The following is a 17,471-nucleotide window of genomic DNA, read 5'->3' on the forward strand; positions in this document are numbered from 1 at the left end:
GGCAGCCGCCCAGCAGGCCGGGTCTTCGGGGTTAGCGGGTTACCACGTCCGAGATTTGCCTCACACCGGAGACAGTCCTGCTTTCAAAAACTCGGCCGAAAATACTCCAACAGAACAACGTAATACGATAGGAACGAGCACGCTGAGCAATCTCCGCAACCGGAACACAGAACAGATACAGTGATATGGTACTGCGGCAGGCAGGACACAGGCGCCGAAATAGCTCAGTTGGGAGAGCGTTAGACTGAAGATCTAAAGGTCCCTGGTTCGATCCCGGGTTTCGGCAGATGTTTTTCTTTTTCCACTTGAAATGATAAATTTTGAAAGTTCCTCTCTACAATAACCACAAAAGCCTGGACTGAGTAAGAGCTAATACTCATAAGGGGAGCGACACTTAGGGATAACGGGAGGCACTCTAAACGGCTCCCTCCAGCACCTATCACTCCACTAACTCCCCGTGGGCGGGGATTGAACGCTGCGCATGCGCAGTACAGGCCCTTGAAAAGCCCGGCGCGTCCCTGAAGCGGCACCGCCCACGCCGTTAGCGCGCCCCCGCGTGGCGGAAGGGTGCAGGCGCGCAGTGGACGGCCTGGGACCGTGGGAAAGTAGGGTCCACTGCTCAAGTAACTTCATCCCAAATTTCGTTTTCCAAACACCCTTCCCAATTTGAAGGAACAAAAGCTACTCTTGCTGCTTCATCATAAATGACCTGTAGGGGCGAGCGCCTGACAGCTCTGGGAAGGACAACCTAGCTTACTTGCCCAGAGGTTAAGAGTCAGCACAGTAAAAGCAATCCACCAGCAGCCGCTCGGCCTCAGCCAATAATGAATGTGTTGGAAATGAGATTCTAGGCCCTACCTCGGACCTCTAAATCAGAAACTGAGCGTGAGAACAGCACAAAGTGTTCTCCCCCCCACCCCCACCCCCGGGTAATATGTGTATGTGTGTGTGTATATATTTATGTTTAAAACTATATATTTTAATACTATATATATATATATACACACACACATATATAAATACTATATATAGTATTAAAATATATAATACAAAAACTACATATAGGTAGAAAAACTATATATAGTAGAAAAACTATATGTATAGGAGAAAAACTATATAGGAGGAAAACTACATATACAGGAAAAAAACTGTGTGTGTGCGTGTGTGTGTGCGCACGCACGTGCGCGCCAGGGTGCGCTACTTGGAAGCAAGGATGGTGAAGCTCCTCTCACATGTGGCGTGTTTCTAGGAGAGGCTATTCCTTGGAGAAGAACATCATACTTGGAAAGATGGGGGATGGTGAAAGTGAGGAAGACTCTCAACCAGGTGGACGGACAGTGACTGCAGCAATGGGCTCAGTGTGTCAGGGATTATGAGGATGGCACAGGATAGGACAGCGCTCAGATCTGTGGTTCAGAGGGTCAGTGTAATCGTAGTCCACCAGACAACTAATAACAATAACATGCAGAGACAGGTTTTTATGAAGAAACCTTTCTTTCTAGAGTCTTTCTCCTGCAAATCTAAAATAAAGCTTTACACATACTAAAAAATTTTTGTTTCTGAGCGTCTTTTCTTTCCCAGTGGGGGTGGAGGTGCATGGGAGCATAACATGTCGTAACTCTTTGAGGAAAACTTACCGCAAAGCTAAAGGAGCCAAAGCAAATCCCACCCGCTGTCAATGAGTCCATCAGGACGCATGATGGCTCAAGAGCGTGGTGGCGCATCTTTATAGGAGGGACCTTTCTCCCCCACCCTCCAAGTTGATGGAGCCCACAGCCAGCCTTTTAGTTATGAGCCAGCATGTTAGGCACCATGCCAGAAGGACTCCAACCAAAGCAAATAGCACGCAGAAAAAACATCAGGCAGTGTGCCCCTGCAAAGATGACCTTTGCCTTAACAGTTTCCCTACAGGACAGAGTAGAGCTGCCTCGCAGGATTTCCTAGGCTGTAATGTTTATGGAAGCGGATCGTCACATGTTTATCAGACAGACAGCAGTTGATGGTTCCAAATCTAGGGGTTTTGGTCAGCAGCCATGCACTTAATTGTGGTGCCACCAGGACTCCTTCTTATAAAGGTGATCACCTAGGGAACCCTGCGGGCAGCTCCACTCGGTGCTGCAGGGTCATTGGAATTGGAATAGATGCCACAATGTGTCACAGCGACTCGCGGGCTAAGGGACGTGGTGTAGAGGAATAGGAGATGGAGGCCGGGAGCCTCGCTTTATATTGCTTGGCTCCCGGGCCCTGAGCCAGGACCTCCGCGAAGCAGTTGCCATGATGCAGATTTTAATTAAAGAAGAAATTGTAATCAACTGGAGCGCCTGGAATATAGACTTGGCATTTTCCTCAGAGCGTGAATTGCTGATGGAAAGGCAGTGGCTTCTGGGGAACATACATTAGGTTCTGCTTAGGCATGGGATCTCCTGGTGCTACGTTCACGAAAGAAAGGCCCCTCATACCTAGAAAGTGCTGTGTGCTCTCGTCTTTGCATTTGACTGTTAACCGGAAGGTTGGTAGTTCTAATCCGCCCAGCGGTGCCATGGAAGGAAGAAGCCCTTTGACCTGTTTCCCGTTAAAATTGTTGTTGTTAGGTGCGGTGGAGTCAACTACAATTCATAGCAGTCCTCTAAACACCAGAGCTGAATCTTACCCTGTCCTGAGCCAGACGTGTCTGATATGCGGGGCTCCATTGTTACAATCCCTGTAACTAATCTAATTCCTTGAAGGTTTTTCTCTCTTTTTAAAATCTTTCAGATGCAAAGAGAAAACAAACAAAGCAAGCTCTGGTGGTATAGTGGGTAATGTGTCTGATGTAAAGAGAAAAAGTAAACCCCAAACAACCTTATTTACTATATTACTTCCAGGAAGCAAATGAAAACCCATGGCTTGGATCAGCACCTTGACTAAAGCCAAACCCACTGCTGCCGGTTCCGTTTTTTTTTTTAATTATTATTAAATTTTATTAGTTTTAGTGAACATTTACAGAGATTTTGGGTTTTCATTCATTCATTGTTACACTGTTTTCTCTACCCTCCTCCCCAGTTCATTCTTCTCCCCCCCATGTCTGTTTTAATTGTCCAATTGTCACAGTGCTTGTCGAAGACAGTTCTGATTAATCTCCTTTGTCAGTGTGTCTATTGTCATTCCCTATCACTCCTCCCTGAGAAAGACTTTACCCTGATTCATAAAGAAAAGGGGATGGTGTATTCTCTTAGCTACTTCCTGCTGAAAAAGGACGTTGTGGGTTTCAGGGTGAAGATCTTCTCTCACTACTATAAAGGGCCCCTTTGGCAGTAGGAAACACTCTGTACATGTTCATATCCTTGAAGATGTATCATGGAAGTGTTGCAGCCTAGAAGACACAAATTTAACTAACAAGTTAAAAGTACATGAGTCAAAAATTAAAAAGCAATAATATTCCCAGTAGAGGTTCTAATAGTGACACAAATCAAGTTATAGAGGGAAGGTGGTTCTTACAATAAAAGGCCTATAGACTAGCACTTTGTCTATTATAGTGTACAGGTTAGGAACCACAAGATGTAGAGGCTCAGCTATGTCATTTATGGTTCTTAATCCATCTACCACTGGGTTATTTTTACAACTCGGAAGTTCGTATGCAAAGTAGAGGTGAAATAAGGAACTGCTTACGAGGTTTTCCGTCCATTCCAACAACTAAGAAATAGTGAGAAGAGTCATGTGCTGTAGAGTTGGAACTGACCCTTAGATAAACTTCCAGCAGGGTTTCATAGGCTGTAAATCACATGGGAGGAGACTGCCCATCTTTCTCCCACGGAGCAGCTGGTGGATTTGAACTGACTGTCTTTAGGTTGTCAGCACAACTCTGTATCCACTACGTCACTTCTTGTTAGGTGTCATTGAGTCTGGTTCGACTTATTGTTGTTTTTGTTAAGTGCCATCGAGTTGTAGGCGACTCATAGCGACCCTATGAATGAAAGACCTGAATGCTTGTATAACTTTCATCGTTTCTCCAGGTTCATAGGGTTTCCGGAGGCAAGCTATTTTGGAAGTGGATGCCACTCCTGCTTCCAAGCTTGTTTTCATCGGGGAGCTGCACCAAACACTGTCCACCATGGGTAATCATTATAGCATTAGACACATCAGTGCCACAGTATTCAGCTTCACAGCAACCACAAGTTACCTCTGCACAGCAAGTGGACAGACCAGGGCTGCAGGCCCTTGGGCCCAACTGTATTTTACCATTCTGGCATGCCCAAATGCTGGTGACCTCTGGGCCAGAGACCCCCAAATCATCTGACTCATTGTGACTCTATAAACAGCCTGTCTATATCTTGTCCTCTCCTGTGCCATCCTCATTCTCTCTGACACACGAGAGCCCATTCCTGAAGTCACTGTGTAAGTCCATCTGGTTGGGGGCATTCTTCTTTGCTGACCACTGTCTTTCCAAGCATGAGGTCCCCAAAGCTCACTAAACCAATCCACTGCTGCCGAGTCAGCTTTGACTCATACTGGCTTTTTTTTAAAGGGACATTTTATTTCCCTCTCCAGTTACCAAATGAAAGGAATATGAAAGTCTCAAGAGTTTATTGTCTTGATAAGAAGAAGCTTAGAAATGGACCACTTGGCCTTTTCTCATCTCTTCCCAGTTCAAAGCACTTGCATCTCTTGATAGCCAACATTCTCTTAGATCTACAGTTTGACTCAATACATTCAAGTCTTAACACAATCTTCTTCGTCATTATCACCTTTTTCTGGAAAAGTGGCTTCTTCTGCCCACCATAGCCACTCTGCTTTCTATAGTAATGCCGCTGGGCACACAGAAAGCCTCTGCCCATCTTGGACTGTGTCACTCTGGGGTTGGCACTTGCCACACTTCCTGCACAAAGCCCGGCGAGTTTTGGGGATATTAACCATTTTGCAGGAGCCCGATCCACTCGTTAGCAACTCACATTGGCTTTTATAGGACAAAGTGCACGATAGGATTTATGTGGCTGAAATCCATACGAGAGGGAGGTTCCTCATTCTCTCAAGGGTGGCTGTTAAGTTTGGATCCTTGATCTTTGCTTAGTGGCCCCACGCTTAACCCACAGCTCCACAAAACCCCGTGTGGATCAGAGTTCTACTTTGGTTTGCCATGAGTTGGAATCAGCGTAACTGGCTCTTGTGTTATTAGTTCATTCATTAATTGAATAGTAATTACTGACTTACCACTACGTACAAGGCATTATTTGATCTTTATGAAGCCCTATAAACTTGGTATCATTATCTTAATTTTGCATATAGTCCTTCCAAGGGTTGCAAAGATTAGACATAACACATGCCCAGCGTCTTCTGTCTGCTACTTCTCAAATGTTACTAGTCATGAATATTTTGTAGGAATGTGTAGGTAAGCCATGTTTATGTAATAGGGGAGAACTTTGAGCTTTGTCTGGTTTACGAGCAAAGGTTCCACGGGGAGAGGGTCTTGTCTGGGCCCTCACCATCCAGGCAGGGAATGGTATAAGCACTGGAGGTGAGGGTTGGTGCCCATCTTCAGACAATTGAGACCTGAGTGCTCTTCCAGGCAGACACACAATCCAACCTTGTCTTTGCTTTTGCTGTAGAGATCATGGACCTTGGTGACACACTGGGTAAGCCCTGACTGAAAACTGAAAGGTCAGCGGTGCGACCTCACCAGGTCCCCTGAGGGAGGAAGGTGAAGGCAGTCTGCTTCTGGGAAGATGTCTGTTTGGGGTTGTCATCGGGTCCACATGTGCTGGTGGGCTTGGGTTTGATCCTGGTTTGGGCAGAGAGCTGGGAATGATGGGAGGGTAGATGGGAGACCCAGGTCTGGATTGACAGCTGAGGAGGGAGGGAGGACGGAAGGGGATAGTCTTGGGCCTGTCTTTATTCTCAATGTCGTGTCGGAACAGAGTCATAGCCGACCCTCAGGTGGCTTTCTGAGGAGGGCATTGCCCACCTTTCCCCCCTCAGAGCTGATGGTGGATTTGAACTACCTCTGAGTTCACCTCACAACTCCCCCGGCTAGGCCACCAGAAGAACTCAGTCAGGCTGTCATTACTGTGGAGTCAGAATCAACACAGAGCTGACCAACAGGGGGTTTTTAGAGGCTACAAAGTGCACAAGAGATGACTGTTCACCTTTGTCCTTGGGAGCTGCTGGTGGATTTGCACCACCAGAGCGGGCACCACAAGAGGGTGACTAGTGCAACGCTCTACCATGGCACCACCTGCAAAATCAGGCCTACAAGAGAAGAGGTTCAGGAGTTCTGGGAGGGAGTGGTTGGTGATAAGGGATCAGGGAGGCAGCTTGAAGAGGGAGAGTTTAAAAATGTAATCTGATCTTTTTATTACCTTTTACTGAAGCGTGAAAATCTCTGAGCATGTCAAACACTGTCCCTTCCCAGGAGGAAAGGCTGAGAAAGACGGACATCCCTGTCTCTTAGGAGCCCCACTGACGCCAAGCAGCTTCGACTGCTTGCTCTTTATAAAACTGAGGAGGCGGTGAAGGGTGAAGGGTAGAACTGCGGAGTCAGCCCTTAACTTCTGAAAAGAAATGCTATGAATGGAAAGAACACCGTCATCATTAAACGTTTATAAGAGTTAATGCAGGGCCCAGCTCTGCCGTCAGCAGAGAGGTTTAAATGCCTCCTCTTACTCCAGGCAATTGATCTGGGTGGATGACGTCTCTCGGTTCCTCAGAAGGCTTTGTAGAAAGGAATCTGGGACGGCTGGCGCGCTTGTGGAAATAGCCCTCTAATTTCTAAGATGATCAGCAAACACTGCTGAATAAAGGTGAACTTCTTAGTGATATTCATTTTCGGGCAGAATTATGAGACAGTGGCGGTGTCATACGCACTGAGCCTAGGTGAGCTTCATTCACTGGGCCTTTGTGTCGTGCATTCATACTCACACTCACGTCAGCTTCATTTGTCTTGCATTTCACGGCTGCTCTTTCAAATGCATGTTTGCTCACAGTTGTGGGCTTTCATGTTTGGTACTTGGTCACATCTCGGGTTTATCTGATGTCAGGTCCTTGGTCAGAAATACAACTCCTGTTAGGCTTTGTTTCAGATTCCAGAAAGTTATGGCTCTTTATTACGTGGTACCTAAACAGATTACCTTATTGAAGAGCACCTCCCTTACCGTGGGGACAGTGTTTGAAAATGGTAGTGCTGTCATTTGGGGGATTTGAACTCACTGCACTGGAGTGGATTCTGACTCAAGGTGACCCTCGAGGACAGAGTAAACAGGATTCCCCAGGCTGTAAATCATCACAGAAGCAAGCGTGGAGAGGCAGGGGGGTTTGAAACGACGGTTTTGTTTAGTAGTTGAATGCTTAGTCACTGCGTCACCAAGGTAAGGAAAAGGTCACTTTTCAGCTCCGACACACAGTTATATATTAGTTCTATAAGTGTTAAGTGTCTTAAAGCAGAGTGGACAAAGGCTACAATAAGGACATGTGCGCAATTGCAGATGTAAAAGGCTAAAAGCATTGACTCTAGGTCACCAGGACTCTACCTTTTCATTCATAATAGGTAACAATCAGCTGTATTTTGTGTATCATTAAAGACGTGCCCAGCCAAGTGTCTTTGTCCTCACTGTAACTCCTGAAGGTGATTTGTCCCCTCCAGATCGGGTGCAATTCACTCAAAGGCTGTGTGTCTCCAGCAGCTCCAAGGAGAAAGATGGGCAGTTTCCCACTTACAGCCTCGGAAAGGTGACAGAGGGTCTCTACGCATCAGAGCCCACTTGAAGGCAGTGGCCGTGGCGAAGGCTGTCTAGTCACCACTCCTCTGTCGGGTTGTCAGACAAGTGCTGGCAGGTGTCGCAGTGAAGCTGGAAGCTCTGCCGTGGCATTTCAGATCCCCGCAGGGTCACCCACGATGGAGAGGTTTCAGCGGTGCTTCCAGACCAGGACAAGCTCGGAAGCAGGACTGGCCACCTAGGTCTGAAATAATGGGCCCGTGACAATCCCGTGAGGAGCAGTGGAACATTGTTATCTACCCTGAAGGCTGTAGACTCTTAGCTGCTTCAGTTACTACTGCTCAAGTCCTCTTTATACAATAATTCATTTGCTGAAAGTGAAGGGTACTTGAAATACTTACTGAAGAAGATCAAACCTATTGTCTTCAGTACAGGTTACACCTTAATACAACAATAGTGAATGGAAATCCAAAGTCTCTAACTTTTCATTAAAATTAATAATAATAATAAAACATTTTGAAAAAGAAAGTTGAATGAGGTGTGAAGAAGACTGAAGGGCTGACACCCCTGAGTTGTGACGATGTGGAAGAATGTCGCATCTGCTTTGGACTGCTAAAAAGCCAAGAAACCTGCCTTAGAAGAGGTGAAGTTGAGCATGTTATCAGCAAGGGCCTTGGGACAGGACATCCTGCTTGTGAAAGGAGAACATCAGGGAAAGAGATGCAGACTTTCAGTGGGTGGATTGACACAGTGACTGGAACAATGAGTGAAGCACACTGGAGATTGTGAGGTTGGCTCAGGATTGGAGGGCTTGGCGTGTTGTTCATAGGGTTAACACTAGAGACGATTTGAGAGTGTGAAATACGGCCCTCGAAGGCTTTGCTGAGGACAGCCGCCTGTGGGCTGTGATGGTCAAAAGCCCTCAAGTGGCATCTGAATTTATGTCAAGAATCTAAAGGGAGCTAGGATTCCTCTCTAGACCTGAGCTTTCCATGGTACTTCAGAATATAAGCTTTAGCACGCTGTTCTCTACCCACATGTGCTCGGCAACAAATGTGAACTGTCTCCCCCTCCCCACATACTGCATTCTAGTCCAAAGGACCAGGCAAAGCTGGAGTGGCCACTTACAGCGTGCTCTGTGCGCGCCAGGCATCCTCACAAGTACTTTTCATACCCAGCCCCGTGAAACTTGTCGGTAAACCTACAAGGTAAAAGCATAACTGAATAAATTTAAAATACACGCTACATAAGCGTGCTGCTGTGAAAAGCCAGCATAATTCTGAAACGTATTAAAACGGAACATGATACATAAACATAAAGTACAGGTATGCCTCAGGGCTAGTGCAGGTTTAATTCCAAACAACTTGCAATAAAGACAGTCCCATGACTTTATTGGTTTGCAGTGGCATAAAAGTTACATTTTGTGTTAGCACTTAAAGGCGGTAAACCTTGGTTTGTAGAAGAGGTCTGGAGCTGACTCCTAACTCCATTTTTATTCTTGATACGGATTCAGATGCCAGTTAAGTTCCTTCTAATCAGTAAACTAGTCATATGGCTGTGTCCTCAGGAAGGGTGCCAATAAAAAGAGATTACATCTTGCCAGGTGAACCTACTCAGGTGAAATTACACTGTACCAGAAAAGAATTGGCCAACACAGAACCATTTCAGGAAGTAGCATATGATCAAGAACTAGTGGTATGGAAAGGAGTCCAAGCTGCACTGAATACATTGGGGGGGGGGGGGGGATAAAAGGCCCTAACTAAAGTGTTTCAACAAACAGATGCAGCCCTGGACATGCTCACTAGTCTATGCCAAGAAATTCAGAAGACAGCTACCTGGCCAACTTAATGGAAAAGATCCATATTTGTTCTCATAAAAACAACAACAAAAAAAAGATCAACAGAGTGAAGTAATTTTCAAACAATATCACTAATAAAATATTGCAGAGGATGAGTAAAAAAAATGGTTATAACTTCTACAGGGAACTAAGGGATATTAGTGCTGATGTCAGATGGACCTTGGCCGAAAGCAGAGAAGATGTCGGAAAGATGTTTACTAGTATTTTACTGACGATGCAAAGACAGTTGATGGTGTGTATCATAAACTATGGGTAACATTGATAAGAGTGAGAACCTCTGAACACTTAACTGTGCTCCTGCTAAACCTCTACAGCGATCAAGAAGTAGTTGTGTGAACAGAACAAGGAGATAGTGCACGTTTTAAAATCAGAAAATGTGTGTTATCAAAGGGTCGTAGGTATGGAGTCACACGTAAGAACAGCCCCCCAACAGGTGTTGATATAACACTTGATTGCTATCCAGTTTGGGAACATGGTTTTCTTTGTTAATTAGCTCATACCTGAGAGAAAGAGAGGCAGACTCTAAGGGAGATGAATTGGCACAGTCAGGGTAACAGTGGGCCCCAGCATCTCAGAAATAGGGACAGGGAAAGGCTCAGATCTGTCCTTCCCCTAATGAGTCATGGTCAACTTGACAGTTGCCTTAAAAACTTGGTGGTTGTTAGATGATCTAACAATATCAACAGCTTAAGTAGAACGAATTTTAAACTTAGTCATTTCTGAGTAATAAAAAGAGCAGATTAGATACAGAGACATGCACACATGGAAAGGTGTCATGAGGATGGCAGAAGGACACCTGGGGCTTCCAAGAGGAAGGATTTCTATTTCCTGATTGAAATCCTGATGTGAACTTTTACAATCCAGACCTGCTTTGAAGAGAACACAAGTCTGTTCTTTAAAACTATTCTCAGGCAGTATTGCAAGTACAACAGCACTAGGTAATTAAGATCTGAGATAAACTGAAAAATTATGCCCTCCTACTTGTTGTTGTTGTTGTGTACTGTGGAGTTGGAACTGACCCATTGCTGACCCTCCAGCAGGTTTTCAGAGGCAGTAAATCGAGTGGGAAGAGATTGCTCATATTTCTCCCGCCATCTCCTTATAATCTCAAGAGTAAATATAGCCATGATTCTTTCCTGAAAGTTACTTACTCTGTATCAAAGATTGTTTTATCTGTGCCTTGTCCAATGCTGATATGTGAAACTAGGTGTTAACTTTTGTAGATAAAATACTGTGACAAAAATTGTTGTTTTCCCACCAAGAATAGACCAAGTGTAAATATGATGACATTTCTAGTTCCCTGGGGGAGTGGACAGTGCTCTGATTCACTTGGTTACTTGGATTTTTTTGTTTGTTAATCTTCCTGTGAAGTTTGGACTTCTTTGTTAAATTTTATCTGTAAGTACACACCTTCTTCCTACATGCTTCTTTCAGATGATTCCAAAAGATCTCTCTCTAATGGTGGACTCGGTGGTACAAGAGTATGAAATAGTGTAGTACAGAGAATTAAATTATGAGCCATCTGCTTCAGTTTTGTGATTCTGATATTTTCTAGTCAATGGCTGAGACTTCATTTGAGAACCAGTTATTTGTTTTCTGTATGTGTGTGAGCTTTCATTTCCGAAAATAAATGAAATCTGTTCTACTATTTAATCTTCCTTTTTTCTTTTTTCATCCCACACTCTTTTTCAGTCTCTCTCTCCCAACTCAAAGAATCTATTTTTATACTTATGGGTTGGAATTATGAATAACATTGAGAAGAATAAGAATTCCAGAGCATTAATTGTGCCCAAGTGAAATCTCTACAGAGACCAAGAGACCATCAGGCGGAATACGGGGATACTGCATGGTTTACATGAGGAAAGGTGTGCATCAGGGTCATAGACTGTCTCTACTCTGGTGAAATCGTGGTAAGGAGTTGTGCAAAGGCAGGTGGTTTATATCCACCAGTTGCTTTGTAGAAGAAAACTGAGTAGGTTCCTTTATGTGATTTACAGCCTCTGAAAAGCCACTGGAGAGTCAGTTATAAGTTAGTTCTGATTCAATGGCGTACAACAGCAAGAACAACAGTATCCCATATTTATACTGAACAAATCATTCAAGAAGCTGGGCTATGTGAGGCATCAGAATTGGAAGAAGACTCATCAAGAACTTGTGTTATGCAGACAACACAACTCTGCAGAAAGCAAAGAAGACTTGATGCACTTACTGAAGAGGATTAAAGACTGCAGCCTTCAATGTGGATTATACTTCAACACTAAGCAAACAAAAATTCTCATCACTGGACCAATAGACAACATCATGATAGATGGAGAAAACATTAAGGTGTAAATGATTTAATTTTAATTGGATTGACAATCAGTCACCCATGATTGTAGCAGCCAAGTAATCAAAAGATGTGTCGATGGTGCACTCATGGTACTCTTCTCCAGCACCACAGCTCAAAGGAATCAATTATCCATCTATCCTCCCTAGTTGTTGTCCAGCTCTCTGACACATAGAAAGTGATTGCAAAGACCATGGCCTGTATCAGACACACCCTAGTCTCCAGAGTGACACCATTGCTCTTCAGTACTTCAGAGAGGTCCCTAACAGCAGACTTTACCATCGCAATATTTCTTTACTTATATCATAGGACATTTGGGAGGACTGAAAGAGTTAGTCTGTGAGTTATGTTCAGAACACAGCACCACGTCTCCTGTGTGTTGAATACCTATCCATTTCCTGCCCTTCTCTCACATTTCAATAGTTACTTTGAGCATCAGCTCCTGTAAGATTTTCTTTGCTGTCTAGGAAACCTCAGAGGTTCTTTCCATTCTAAGCTTTTTCTATATTACCCATATATTAATATCTATGTTATTTTATAGTATATTTGCCTGTTTTTCACATTCTTTTCTTAAGATCTGGATCTGTGTATTTTAATAGAATGCATAGTAAGTGCTCAGCATATATTTGTTAAAGAAATAATACATTTCTTTCCTTTTCATCCTCTCTGCCAGGTCTCCCATCCTGTCCTAATCTCTGATGGTGCCTGCTTTTATATACCACGAAAGAGAATTAGCTCCTCTCAGTAACTGAACTGCTGTTCTGGTTTGTCTTCTAAGCCTCAGGTCATCTATCCCTGGGTCATAAACATTATAAGTTCTCGAGAAATCATTGTTGACATCTATTGATTTACCAACAAACAATTTTTTCATATGGGATAAAAAGTTTGCTCGGTTAATTTAAATTTAATAAGACTATGGGTGGTTTACAAGGTTTTTTCCTGTTTTACTTATCTGTAATCTTAATGTTTTTCCTAATTTAAAACCAAAGAGGCAGAGAAAGATTGCTCCTTTCTTAAGCTAACACATCAGGAGAGCAGGAAGCTGGAGGAACGTTGTTAGACCTTCAGAAAGAACGCCTTGTGATGATCAGTGTAACAGAGACAAGCTGAGGCGTTTGGGGACCAGGATTTGTCAGGGCAGTAAGCCAGGTTATTTCCATTCATAAAGCCATGCACCAGGGTCACTGTTACACCTAACGTGGTTGACATTCAACAAATGTCCTAACAATAACAATGACAATTTGTTTTTCACCATATTTCAAGTTCCTTTAGAAGTTCTAAATGCTAATTTTAAATGTAAAGTTCAAATAAGCTTCTAGTTAAACAAGCTTTAGAAAAACCTCCAGATGTATCTGAGAGATGAAGAGCTAAATAAAGTTTTTGTGTTCACAGACCTCTGAAGAAACCAAACAGTCCAACACAAACAGAAACATGCCCAGTAATAGAAAACATTTCACTTAATCCGCCGGTTATCCACTCAATCATTCTCGCAGTGTGACTAGGCTTCACAGGTGTTGTTCTTCATGAGATATGCTTGGGGAACCCCTTTGAAGACAAACTGAACACTCCCAGGCCCTGTGGGCTCATGGAACATTGCTTTGTCTAAAGTTAATGCTAAATCATCACATTCAAGCTTTTGGGGAACTGATATACTTGAGAGTTGGGTCTGTCCACATGGGATCCAAGACTGAATGTGCCATTGGCCCCTAGTAGTCAGCACATTCTGGTCATTCATAGCCCTTCAATTTTTCCTAGTCTGGAACATTTTACGCCACTCACTAGGATGCCCACGGAGCTCTGAGAGCTTGAGAACATTTAGGAAACTGTAACCCAACTTTACCTTAAAGTGGTGGAAGTGGTCTCGGCTATTTTCAACTAACACCTTTTCAGAATGCCTGAGGAGCTGGATTGACTTCAATTATCCAGAATGACTCTGTGGGTGGCAGGAGATGCTTTCCCTTGAAGACGGCAATCCAGGCTGGCCTGTGCTACTTACAAGTACAAATATATAATTAGTGCTTATTTGCAATTCACTTTGACCTATGAGCCTGAGGATAGGGATAGAGCCATGATATTGATCATAACTCGAGGAGTTTTGTTACCCTCACCTCACTGAAAGAATCCCACTTTCACATGCCTAGAGGGTGTTCCGTGTATTTACACATACAAGTCTTGGATTGCTTGGCATTCCAGCTGGTCTACCAGGCTTCTCTCATCTCCTGTTTGGCTCTGTGGGGCCTAACTCAATTCTACGGGGCCCAGATGTGCGGTGCACTACTACACAGCCACAGTCATCCAACCAGCATGGTATTAGTACAATGACAGACCCATACACAGTGGAATAGAATTGAGAAGCCAGAAGTTAACCCATCTACCGACAGTCAGTTGTTATTTGACAAGGAACCAAGCCTAATCTCTTCAACAAATGGTGCTGGCAAAACCGGACATATGCCTCTAGAAAACTGAAACACGATCCATACCTCACACCATACACAAAGATCAACTCAAGGGGATGAGAGACCTAGAGGCAAAGCCCCAAACCGTAACAATCATTAGAGACAAAATGCAAACAAACATAGAAGCCCTAGTCTATGGTATAAATGATGTTGTTGTTGTTGTTGTTGTATACCCATAGCTGACCCTCCAGTGGGTTTTCAGAGGGAGTTAATCACACAGGAGGAGGTTGTCCATCCTTCTCTCGTGGAGCGGATGGTGTGCCTTCAGGGTTGCAGAGCAGCTACTTGACACTAGGCCACTAGAGCTCTCTATGGTACAAATTAGCTTGAAAAAATACAGACAAAAATGCACAACCAGGAAAGGACAAAAATCTATGAATAAGGCCTTCTAAAAAGTAAATCCCTTTGTGCATAAAACACCCTTTCCAATAGAGTGAAAAGAAAACCTACCAACTGTGAAAGAAACATGAGACAATGACATTTCAGACAAGAGTATTATAATGGAAATTTACAGAATAAGCTCTCCACAAGAAAAATCTGATAATCTAACAACACAATGGGCAAAAGACATGAAAAAAGGAAGACATTAACAAAGGAAGACATTCAGATGGCCAACAGACACATGAATACTCAAAATCAATGGCAATGAGATAGATATAAATCAAAACAATAAGATACCATCTCACCCCAGTAGCAGTAGCAAAGTTTAACAGGACAGTGAACAATGAATGTTGGAGAAGATGTGGAGAGATAGGAACTCTCATACACTGCTAGTGGAATTGTAAAGTAGTATTGCCAGTCTGGAAAGCAATTTGGCATTTTCTCAAAAGGCTGAATACAGAAATCCTATATGACCCAGTTTTTGCATTGCTAAGAATATACCCCAAGGAAATTAGAACTAAGACACAAATGGAGATATGTACATCTGTATTCACAGGATGTGTTTCAAATCTACCAGCTGCTCTAAGGGAGAAGGAGGGAAAGTTTCCTCTTGTACAATTTACTGCCTCTGCAAACCCAGTAGAGGGTTAGCTATGGGTCAGTTCTGATTCAAGGACAAACAACAACAACAACAACAACAACATCTTCATAGTAGCATTATTCACAATAGCAAGAATATAGAACAGTCCAAATTTCCATCGACAAATGAATGGATTGAGAAATTGTGGTGCATTCACACAATGGAATACTATGCAGCACTAAGGAATAATGATTTTGTAAATTAGTATATAACATGGGAGAGTCTAGAGAGGATTATGTTATATGAACTAATTTCATAAGGACAATTACTGCATAAGACCATAATTTTAAAAATAAAAGGATAGCTAGTAAGATGTGTATAATTACACATAATAAAATTATTACAGTGACTTTAAAAGACAGTGTAATAACAGGCATCAATGGTAATTACATAAAATACAATAGACATGAATAAATGTATAAAATACAATGTAAATGAAAGCTTATATAAAACACAATGTAAATGAATTATTGTATGAAAACCAATTAAACATATTAAAAAAAGAAACACAAACAGCAAGTATATACCTGAACCTCACCTAATGGTCAGCACAGGAATCAGATTCACTACATCTACAGAAAGAATCACTGAAGAAGCTCAATATCAGAAGTCAAAAGTAAGCCAGGTGCTGATTGCAGAACAGCTCATCACTCATAAACAAGTTCAAATTGAACTTGAAGAAAATGAAAACCATTTCACAAGAACAAAAATATGACCTTGAGTCTCTCCCACCTGAATTTGAAAACCATCTTAATAATAAGTTTGAAGCAATGAACACAAACGATCATTATCATTAGATCACCAGAAACTTGAAAAATACCTGAACAAATTGGACTTGACTCCTCTCTTATGCTCCATCATTACGTAACATACTCAAAGCTATGGTGAGCTCTGGTGGTCCAGTGGCTAGAGAAGTGCCTTAACCTAAAATTAGTTAGGGTTCTTAGAGAAGAGTACTAACCCAAAGGTGGTCCTTCTCTGATGATTTGAAGCCACCAGTGGCTTTTTGTGATAAAGATGAGGGTGCTCGCTTCGGCAGCACATATACTAAAATTGGAACGATACAGAGAAGATTAGCATGGCCCCTGCGCAAGGATGACACGCAAATTCGTGAAGCGTGATAAAGATGAGGGAGCTCTGGTGGCCAAGTGGCAAGAAGCTGCACTGCAATCCCAGAGGTAGGTGGTTCAAATCCACCAGATGCTCTGCTGGAGAAGGATCCTCTACCAGTCAGATCTGATTTGATGGTACATACACAAAAGAGAATAAAATACAATGTAAAAAAAAAAATGAGCAATCCCCTCCCACATGATTTACATCTCCACAACCCCAGCTATAGTTTGGTCTGAGTTGATGACACTGACACAAGCTTTTGTTTTGTTTATTATATAGAAGAATAAAACAATGTTGGTTGCCCCAGCCAATGCCTCCTAGATGAGTTGACACCTGCCAATATTCAGACACATAAGTGAGTTAAATGAAGACAGAGTAGTTTACTAAACCCTAGCTGACCCTATATGTGTGACAAATAAAAGCTTAACATTGTGTTATACTTACAAATAAAAAAATGAAAAAGAATAATTGAATACAAGATTTATCAAATAAAAGAGATTTGTAAGACATTATCTGTTCAAACAACTGGAAGAGATTTATATTTGTGTGCATTTGAAAAAAAGATCTAATAGATGTGGAATCTATAGAATAGTATCATTAATATCTGAACTCTGGTGACTTTTTGGCTAAGAAGTTGCTCTGCTGACCCAAAGATGGTGCCTCTCTCACTGGAATCTTCCAGTGTCTCTGCAGAGGTGGGATTGTCAATCTCCTCCCATGTTATTTACATCTAGAAGGTCAACTAGGTTGTAACAAGATAGCAATGAGTTTAAAGGGTCTTTTAGATATTGTTCATATCAAGCAGAAAACACTGTTGAAGATAATGAAACAAACAAAAGCAGTATATCAACAGAGACTGTCCAGAAATTCAGATTGGATTCAGAAGAGAAGGTGGAATGAAGAATATCATTACCAAATAAAGTATGCTTAAATTAAAAAAAAAATTGTACCAGCATCAGATGGATGTTGGTTGGACTCAGAGAATATCGGAAAGATGTTTACCTGTGATATA

General features: G+C 42.6%; 1 non-coding gene across 1 annotated transcript; it reads left to right on the forward strand.

Annotated features, from left to right (window-relative positions):
* Positions 1-213: 213 nt before the first annotated feature.
* TRNAF-GAA lies at positions 214-286 on the forward strand. Its single transcript has one exon. It is a non-coding gene; the product is annotated as a tRNA-Phe (tRNA).
* Positions 287-17,471: the final 17,185 nt, after the last annotated feature.

Source organism: Elephantulus edwardii, unplaced genomic scaffold (assembly GCF_000299155.1).
Source record: "Elephantulus edwardii isolate Elephantulus edwardi_28Jun2011 unplaced genomic scaffold, EleEdw1.0 scaffold00004, whole genome shotgun sequence".
In the NCBI taxonomy this organism is placed as follows: domain Eukaryota; kingdom Metazoa; phylum Chordata; class Mammalia; order Macroscelidea; family Macroscelididae; genus Elephantulus; species Elephantulus edwardii.